The sequence below is a fragment of the Callorhinus ursinus genome, unplaced genomic scaffold (assembly GCF_003265705.2).
Source record: "Callorhinus ursinus isolate GAN/ISIS: 27379988/994484 unplaced genomic scaffold, GSC_fseal_2.0 scaffold10, whole genome shotgun sequence".
NCBI lineage: Eukaryota > Metazoa > Chordata > Mammalia > Carnivora > Otariidae > Callorhinus > Callorhinus ursinus.
In genome coordinates, this window is record NW_027397072.1 from 88,422,561 (window position 1) to 88,432,202 (window position 9,642).

Sequence of the window (9,642 nt, forward strand, 5' to 3'; positions counted from 1 at the left end):
TTCTCTTCCTTCCATTTCCCCTGGTCATAACCTGTTCTAGGCAGAATCAGTTCCTCTCTCCTCCATGTTGCTGTCCAGTCTTATATGCCCCTTTCTCCCAGAGTTCTCAAGCTTGGCAGTACATTGGACTTACCTGGGAGAGCTTCAGAAATCTCAGGCCTGAGTCTTACCCCAGTGATTTTTGTGTCTTTGGTCCAGGTGGAAGCTGGACTTGGGGAGTCTTAAAGCTCCTGGGTGAGTGTGCTGGCCACAGGGCTGAGAACCCTTCCCCTACCTGGTGTCTCACTGTATTGGGGTGGGGTATCACATGTGTCGTGTGTGTCAGTCTCTGAGACCCTGACCCTTGGATGTCACGAATGCCACCAGACCAACAGATCGCCAGTACCAGGCACTGGGAAAACAGTAGTGAGTGAAAATAAGTCTGAGTGAGGAAGTATGTTTCTGCACTGACTGCCCGGCCTTGGTGCTGGTCTAGCTGGGCATTTGATCAACCCAAATAGACCCCTTGTCTCAGCTTCATTCCCTGGCATTTTGCCTCCCTTATAATGAAGAAGAAACTGTATAATCCACACCAGGGGCCTGCTTGGGCAGGCAGTTAGGACATGTTTCTCGAGCCCCTGTTCCCTGCTCTGTTGCTCAGTCATTGAGGCCAAACCTGGGGACTCCTCTTCTTTCACCATGGACATCCTCAGACAGGGATGCAGTACATGTGGAAGAAATTGTGACCCTGACTCTGTGACTCATAGAGGTCAGTAGGGGCTTCCTCTCTGCTTCACATTGTCTGCTCTCAGAAAGGGAACAGGCATCAGAAAGCTTTACAGGACAGCATTAGGGAATCAGGAATTGCAGCCAAAGGGAATCCTGTCCTCTGTGTGAGGCTGGGTCAGACTTTCCTGACTTACGGTTCTGGGATTCTCAGTGTCTGGGCCTACTGGAGAAATTGGGTTCAGAGTGTCAAGATTTGGGACAAGGAGAATGTGGACCGTTTGTATTCCCGTACGATGATGGCCAAGTTTAGCCTGTCAGAGCCAAGCTACAACCATGGAAGAAGAGGTGAGACTTTGTATTTTAGGCAGAGTATTTGGAAGAAGGCTCTCACCTCCTACAGGTGCCTAGTGAGGGCTGACGGAGCTTCTTGGGGATGCATGAGCGCAGTGGTAGGGACTGCAGGCCCAGAGGCCCAGGGCTATCCCTGGAAGCTGATGGGACTCTCAGTGTGTGGGCGGAGCTGGTGTCACACGCCTGTCCTGGCTCCTTGTGGCTCCTGCAGTGCACTTGGAACCTCTGAGCTCTGTTTTGCTCTGGCTCTTTCCATTCGTCCACTTACCAACATGTACCGGGGCCCTGCTGGGTGCTGTTGTTACCCCATTCACTTACTGGTGAACCACAAAGAGGACGCCCCTATTCTCACAGAGTTTACGTTCCAGGGGGTGGGGGAGGTCGACAAACATGAAATATGAATTTAAAAAAAACAGATGTGGGGAAGCTTTTTATTTTGGTGTAGTCCCAGTAGTTTAATTTTCTTTTTTTGTTTCCCTTGTCAGAGGAGACATGTCTAGGAAAATGTGTCTACAGCTGAAGACAGAGAGGTTACTACCTGTGCCCTCTTCTGGGATTTTTATGGTTTCAGGTCTCACATTTAGGTCTTTAATCCATTTTGAGTTTGTTTTTGTGTATGGTGAAAGAAAGTGGTCCAGTTTTATTCTTCTGCATATGGTTGTCTAGTTTCCCCAGCACCATTTGTTGAAGAGATTATCATTTCCCCCAATTGTATAGTCTTTCCTCCTTCCTTTGTCATAGATTAATTGACCACATAAGCATGGGTTTATTTCTGGGCTCTCTATTCTGTTCTATTGATCTCTGTGTCTATTTTTGTGCCAGTACCATACTATTTTGAGTACTATAGCTCTGTAGTATATCTTGAAATCTGGGATTGTGATACCTCCCACTTTGTTCTTCTTTTTCAAGACTGCATTGGCTAAAACCCTCAGTTTGTTTCTCAGAGTCCATAGTCTCTCATGGTTTAACAAACTGAAGGCTTTAGAGGGGAGGGGTGTGGGGGGATGGGTCAACCTGGTGATGGGTATTAAGGAGGGCACGTACTGCATGGAGCATTGGGTGTTGTACGAAAACAATGAATCGTGGATCACTGCATTGAAAACTAGTGATGAATGGTGACTAACATAACATAATAAAATAAAATTAAAAAAAAAAGACTGCATTGGCTATTCAGGAGCTTACAAATTTTAGGATTATTCTTCATAGTGAAGGGAACCATCAACAAAAAAAAGGCAGCCTCCTGAATGGGAGAAGATATTTGTGAATGATATATCCAATTTGCAAATGATATATCCAATATATCCAAAACATATAAAGAACTTACACAACTCAACACAAGAAACCCAAATAATCCAATTAAACATGGGCAGATGACCCGAATTGACATTTTTCCAAAGAAGACATACAGATGGTCAACAGACACATGAAAAGATGCCCAGCATTACTAGTCATCAGGGAAATTCAAATTAAAACCACACCTGTAAGAATGACCAAAATTAAAAAAACACAAGAAATAACAATTGTTGAGGATGTATAGAAAAAGGAACCCTTGTGGTAGGAATGCAAATTGGTGCAGCTGCTGTGGAAAACAGTGTGCAGTTTTCTCAAAAAATTAAAATAAAATTACCATATGATTCAGCGATTCCACCCAAAGAAAATGAAAGCACTAATTTGAAAGGATGTATGCAGCCCTATGTTTATAGCAGCATTATTTAGAATAGCCAAAATATGGAAGCAGCCCAAGTGTCCACTGATAGATGAATGGATAAAGAAGATGTGATATATATGTACATATCCACACACAGAGGAATATTATTTAGTCATAAAAAAAGAATGAAATCTTGCCATTTGCAACAACATGGATTGATCTAGAGGGTATAGTACTAAGTGAAATAAGTCCATCAAAAGCAAATACCATATTATTTCACTCATATGTCGAATTTAAGAAACAAAACAAACAAACAATGGAGAGACAAACCAAAAAACAGACTCTGAGAACAAGTTGATGGTTACCAGAGGGGGGGTGGGGGGTGGGGGGATGGGTTAAATAGGTAAAGAGGATTAAGAGTACCCTTATTGAGCACTGAATAATGTACAGAATTGTTGAATTGCTATATTGTACACCTGAAACTGATACAACACTATATGTTAATTATACTTGAATAGTAAAAAAAGAGAAAAAACCAGACATGGGGTAGGCAACATGCAGATAGTTAATACTGTAGGAAAGGAGAGTGGAGAGTGGAGAATGACAAAATGGTGATTTTCATGTTTGGTGGTTGGGGAACATCCTTGAAGGGATGCTGTCTCAGCCAATATCTGAGGATCTGAGTGATGACAAGGAGGCAGCCAAGCAAAGATCAAAGACTGGGAGTGGGGGCACCTGGTGCCAAGGTGAGAATGACCTTGGCATTTTCAAAAACCACATAGCAGCCTGAATGGTTGCACAGTCCAGGGAAGGAGTTTGGATCTTTTTCTCAGTGTACTGGGAAGTCACTGAAAGGCTTTAATCAGAGCAATGCTTGATTGGGTTTGCTCTAGAAAGATCTTGCTCACTGATGCTCAGGGAAAAGATTGAGGGAGACAAGTTTGGAAGCAGATGACCAGATATAGGAGATTACAATATCATAGGAAAGAAATTATGATGATTTAGACTAGGTTGTAGTAGTAGAGATGAAAATAAGTAGACAGACAGGATTTGTTTGGAAGAATGATCAACAGGTCTTGTTGACACATTGGATATTTGGCATGAGGGAGAGGTGAATCAAGGATAACTCCTAGAGTTTTGGCTTCAGCAACTGGATGGCTATTAATATTATTTACCAAAGCTGGAAAGACTGCTAAATATCCAAAGGGAGTATAAAAATTTCTAATTGGAACTTGTGAAATTTGAGGTACCTGTTAGACATCAAAAGAAAGATGTCAAATACTCAATGGGTTATACAAGCTAAAGACATGGGTTGTTGGAATTGGTCATTGGCATTCAGAAAGAGTGATAACATGATCCTGTTTTTCCAGGACAGTCCTGGTCTTCACCTGTTGTCCCAACATCAATGTTAAAGAACCCATTTTTCGCTCTTAGCCTCCTATCTGTTTGTGCTATATCTTACAAAGTTGATGTGGTGGTGTTTAAAGCCATGGGACTGGAGAGTCACTAGAGGGAGGGGTAAAATACCAGCAGTTGGTGTGGGAGGGGACTGAGGAAGCAGCCACTGGAGCAAGAGAAAAGCCAGGAGGAGGTGGAGTTATTCCAGCTAGGAGAGGAATGTAGCTAGGAAGGAAAGAGTGATCCCATGTGACAGAGTGAGATAAGGACACAGAGTGATCATTGCGTGTTGCACTTTCATAAAGATGGTCCCAGTGGGAGGGAGAAGGGAGAAGCGCACAGGAACTGAATTAAGGAACTAGAATGTGTGATGAGCTTGCTACATCCTCTCTGTTGCCCCACTTTTCAGAACAAAATCATACTTATTTGTAAGGAGCTAATTTAAATGTCATCTCCTCCATTAAACTTAGCTCAGGTTCCAGCGGTGAACTTGGTTGGAATTAATTGCCCTTCTGTGTTCCCATAGCTCTTGGTTATAACTTTTTATGTGAAAATTTTTAAAATTGTTCATTGTGTTATAGTCAAGTGTGCCTGACTCCTTACTAGACTACAGACCACTTGGGGGCAGTGACTATTTCTCTTCCATCTTTATCTTGCCTATGAAACTTAGCCTATCACAGTTCAATGAACCTACCAGATATTTGAGAGATGTTGAATGGATGAGTGAATGCATATGAGAATAAATGAGTGAGTGAGTGAGTGAGTGAGTGAGTGAGTGAGTGAGTGAGTGAATGGATGAATAAGTGAGTAAATCATGAGTGATTGAATATATAAATGAACAAGTGAGTGAGTGGTTGGATGAGTGAATATAAATGGGCAAGGGAGTGGACAGATGAGTGAGTGGATGGGTGAGTGAGTGAGTGGAGGGATGAGTGAGTGAGTAAGTGAGTGGATGGATGGATGAGCGGGTGAGTGAATGAGTGAGTGAGTGGATGGATTAGTGAGTGAGTGGGTGAGTGAGTGAATGAATGGATGAGTGAGTAAGTGAGAGGGGATGGATGGGTGAGTATGTGGTTGGTTGAGTGAGTGAATGAATGGATGAGTGAGTGGGTGAGTGGATGGATGGATGGATGAGTGAGTGGGTGAATGAATGAGTGAGTGAGTGAATGGGTGAGTCAGTGAATGAGTGGATAGATGAGTGAGTGGATGAGTGAGTGAGTGAGTAGTTGATTGAGTGGATGGATGAGTGCATGAGTGAGTGGATGGGTGAATGAGTGAATAAGTGGATGGGTGAATGAGTGAGTGAGTGAATGGGTGAGTCAGTGAATGAGTGGATAGATGAGTGAGTGGATGAGTGAGTGAGTGGGTAGTTGATTGAGTGGATGGATGAATGAATGGATGGATGAGTGCATGAGTGAGTGGACGGGTGAATGAGTGAATGAGTGGATGGGTGAATGAGTGAATGAGTGAGTGAATGGGTGAGTGAGTGAGTGGGTGAGGGAGTGAGTGGATGGATGAATGAATGAGTGAATGGGTAAGTAGGTGAGTGGGTGAGTGAGTGAATGAGTGGGTGAATGAGTGAATTAGTGAGTGAGTGGTTGGGTGAGTAAGTGGATGGTTGAGTGAGTGAGTGAATGGACGGATGAATGAGTGAGTGAATGGGTGAATGAGCAAGTGAGTGGGTGAATTAGTGGGTGGATGAGTGCGTGAGTGAGTGGATGGGTGAGTGAGTGAGCTAATAGATGAGTGAGCAAGTGAGTGAAGCACTGGAACTGCAGTTGAATCAGTAGCAAGTACCTATGCAGCATAACAGCCGTGGGAGATTAGTATTTCTGTTCCCCCTTGCCCACCTCATTTGTTCATATACAAACGCTTCTGTTTCATTAAACACTGCAATGAATAATTGGAGAGTCGTTATTTTCTGTTCTGTTGGTCCTAGTTTGCCTGTAATTCTGATGGAAACAATAGTTTCCTTGAACTGAAAATTTAGTGAATCCTCTTTAGCTATTTTTCTGTTTTCCTTGTACAGTTGGAAGGATATACTATTTATGGACTGCAAAACAATAGATTTTAATCTGAGCTAGAGATAAAATGTAAGGGGGGCATAAAACATTTAAGAAGCATACATGAATCATAACAGAGCATTATGCAAAAGCTTTCTCGGGAAAATGTGCACATTTTGCATTTAGGAGTGGCTCAGCAAAGTGGCATACAGCTGATTTGTCATAATATATAAACTTCTGGTAGTATTAAGAAAATAAATACTATATTAAGTCTTTAGGCAAAGTCATTGGTACTTGTTTCCATCCATGAATGCAATTCTGTCTTCCTGATGTGTTGGAAATACCCCAAAACAAATGCCAAATGTGAGATTAGAGATTAAATTTATAGGGCCCTAAGCTGTGTGGAACTATGTTTTTAAGATGAAAGCTGTTCTATCTACTAGTTCCTTTAGGAATAAGCTGGCAGAATGCAGAAAACTCCAAAATACCAGATAGAGAAGATGTTATCAGAATTTCTGTTAGGCAGATGCAGGGAGCAAATCAGGGGATGGTTTTATCTGCAGCCCTAAAATCACAGCCTCAAGAACCTGGAGTCAAAGACAGGCCCAGGCCTTTGAAACAGCCTGTGGCTCAGGACAGGTCCCTCCTTGCCACTGGCCTCCTGGGGGAGGAGGGTGGGTGTCAGTGCTGAGAACAGCCCTCCCTGCAGAAGCCAGGTGAGGTTTCACACACCTTCACCCTGTAGCCAGCACCGCTGTCACGGGTGGGGTCTCATCCCTTATGGTGTGGACACACAGGTAGAAAGAAGCAGTCGGCCTTGGGCTTGCCCTTGGTGCCTGGTGTCGCTAAGGAGATGAGAGCTTGATTCTTGCTGTCCTTGCTGTTAGATGGCACCCCCCCCCTGAAATGTTCAGTTGCGTTGTTCTGGGCAGCCGTCTACTGAGGGACCCACTGCCAGGGTACTTGTCTGCCCAGCTGTCAGCAGACGGGAAGGAGGGGCTCTGGTGCCTCTTGCCAAAAGCCCCCATTGCCCGGTGCAGCTGTGTGCTTGCACAGTCTTTATGCTCCTGTAGCACCACAGAGCCCGTCTCTCTCAGGGTCAGCTGGTTGCTGCTCTGAGGTTTTCAGACACAAAGACGGGAGCAGAGCCATTGGTCAGAGTGAGTCCCATGCCTGTGGTCACTTTTTTCTGTCCTCAGCTGAGGGCCAGTATTGGCATCCACTGTCACTTGACTCCCCTCTTGGTGCTCATATGTGATTTTGGTTTCCTTGTGGTCATTTTAGTCTGGATGTGCAGAGTCTGCCAAAATAACCTGCACATCGTTCTTCTCATGTAAATTGGTAGTTTTCCTTTCCAAGTGTCAACTGGAAATTAAAAGTCAATTAATTTTTATTTTCCTTGGACAAGCCACACTTCTGACTTGTTATTATAGGAAATTGGGCTTTGAAGAAGACAAATTTAAAAGTTATCTATAAATTATCTTCATGTTTTTTCATGCTTGCTTTTTAGCTCTTGAATAGAGATCAGATTCATTAAGATTTTCTTCAGAAGTTGTCCACAATAAATACCCTAATAATTGCAACTCAGGAAATTCATTGTAAATCATTGTTTTTCCTGTAATCCCTTGACCTTCAGTCTTTCCCGTTCAAGTTGCTAATGGGACTGTCACATCTTTTATGGAGTTTGTAAATTCCCTGAGGTTGAGTAGTTGTGGACTTGGAATCTAGAACACCTAAACCCAATCCTGGGCATTACCTACTGGGCTCAGGAAATACTTTGAGGGAACCAAAAAATATATGTCCTTGTAATGGAAGTTGCTGATTCACAAAGTGGCTCATTCACAAAAAGTGCGGTGAGGCAATTTTTGAAATCAGGATGCCTGGGTTCAAATCCATTTTCTCCCTAGGACTGCGATGACATGGGGCCAGCTGCTTTACTTCCTTGAGCTTCTGTTTCCTCATCTGTCAAGTGAGATGAAGCCTACTTTGCTGGGTGATGTGAGGTGGAAGTAGACCAAAGAATACCATGCCTAGGAGGGTGGCTGCTACTTGCCCCCCCAGCAGCTGGTACATCGGCCTGCAAGGGTCTCACCTGGCATTGAGTGGCGTTAACGTGACTGGTGGCATTACTTGGGCTTGTCTTGAAGCTGGGTGCCTTTGCGTCAATGACCGGGGAGGCAGTGGGGTGTGGGAGTAGAGGCAACAGGCACACCTGAAGTGCCTCCTTTGTTCTGGGGGAAGCTGTGCACATGCACCCCAGGCTCTGGCCTCCCAGCTCACATTCTGGGTGTGAGCCATGCTGGGAGGCCTGTTCCCCACACACGCGATGTGTGTGTGTGACGCCTACTTGAGGGAGAGGATACTGGTGTCAAGCGGGTGTCCCCACTCCACTGACTTCTGGCTCTAGGGGAACGCTGCCACAAGACTGTGCATGAGGAAGGGTCCTCAGTGGCTGAGGAGGACCTGGTTACAGGCGCTAGGTTGGTTTCTCTCTAGTTAGACTTCCCACTGCTTCAGATGATGTGACATATTACCTGGAATCACAGCTACATTCAACCGTGTTACTGCTTTAATTTTTCATTTTCCCATATTGGGGATGGGAGGGCTGAAATCCTGTGAGTCTAGGGCTACTCTTCAGAGACACAACCTTGGATTTGGACTTGCAGAGGCTGAGTGAGCAGTGGGATGAAGAGCAGATTGAGGTTACACCACTTACAGGTGCACACAGATTAAGTGTTGAGGTTGTTCCTTTCATTCCCAGTAGCCAGGGGTGTGCCAGGGATGGCTTTGGAGAGCTCCAGAAGCTTCCTCCCTCGGTAACTCCATAGCCCCCTCCCACACCTGCCATTAGTTTCCAAGTAAGTATGCTCCCTAAATAACCAGTGTTCTTGCAGGGCACACTGAGCTCGCAGATTACCCCTGCGGCTCACCACCCCACATGTCACCGCCCTGCCCCTTCCAACGACAGGGACACTTATGGGGGTGTCGGCACTAGGATTGGGCCTGTGCAGAACCAGCCTCTTCCTGACTAGAAAGATGCAGGACAGTCATGCTTCAGGGTCGTCTGTCCTGACTCTCTCCACAGGAGCTCTTCCCAGCTGTGCCTGGTGACCCCTTCCCTTTGTAAACATGTGCATGAGCGCCCCAGCTCCTCCATTCTCCATTCTGACAGACTAGCTGCTTAGGCAGTGCTTCCTCAAACCTGCCCTTCTTGGTGTACTTATATTTTTCAAATTAGCAAACTGAGCTTTTCATTATTCCTCAAAGGTAAAAATTAAAATTCTAATAAAATTTTAAAATTAAAATTTAATTAGAAATTAAAAATTTTAATTGTGAAATATAACATGGACCAAAAGGACATATAAAATTATGCTAAGTGAAAGAAACCAGTTGCAGAAGACTGTGTATTATATTTTCTTGTTTGTCTAGACTAGGTAAACCTATAGAGACAGAAAGTAAACTACTGGTTGCCTGCGGCATGGGGTGAGTGTTGGGAGGTTACAGGGTACAGAGATTCTTTTTTTTTTTTTTTTT

At 44.3% G+C, this 9,642-nt stretch overlaps 1 protein-coding gene across 3 annotated transcripts in view; it reads left to right on the forward strand.

The window, feature by feature from the left end:
• The window catches only part of SH3RF3 (SH3 domain containing ring finger 3), a 361,498-nt gene that overhangs the window by 98,385 nt on the left and 253,471 nt on the right, over positions 1–9,642 (forward strand). The gene's annotated exons all lie outside the window — the stretch shown is intronic.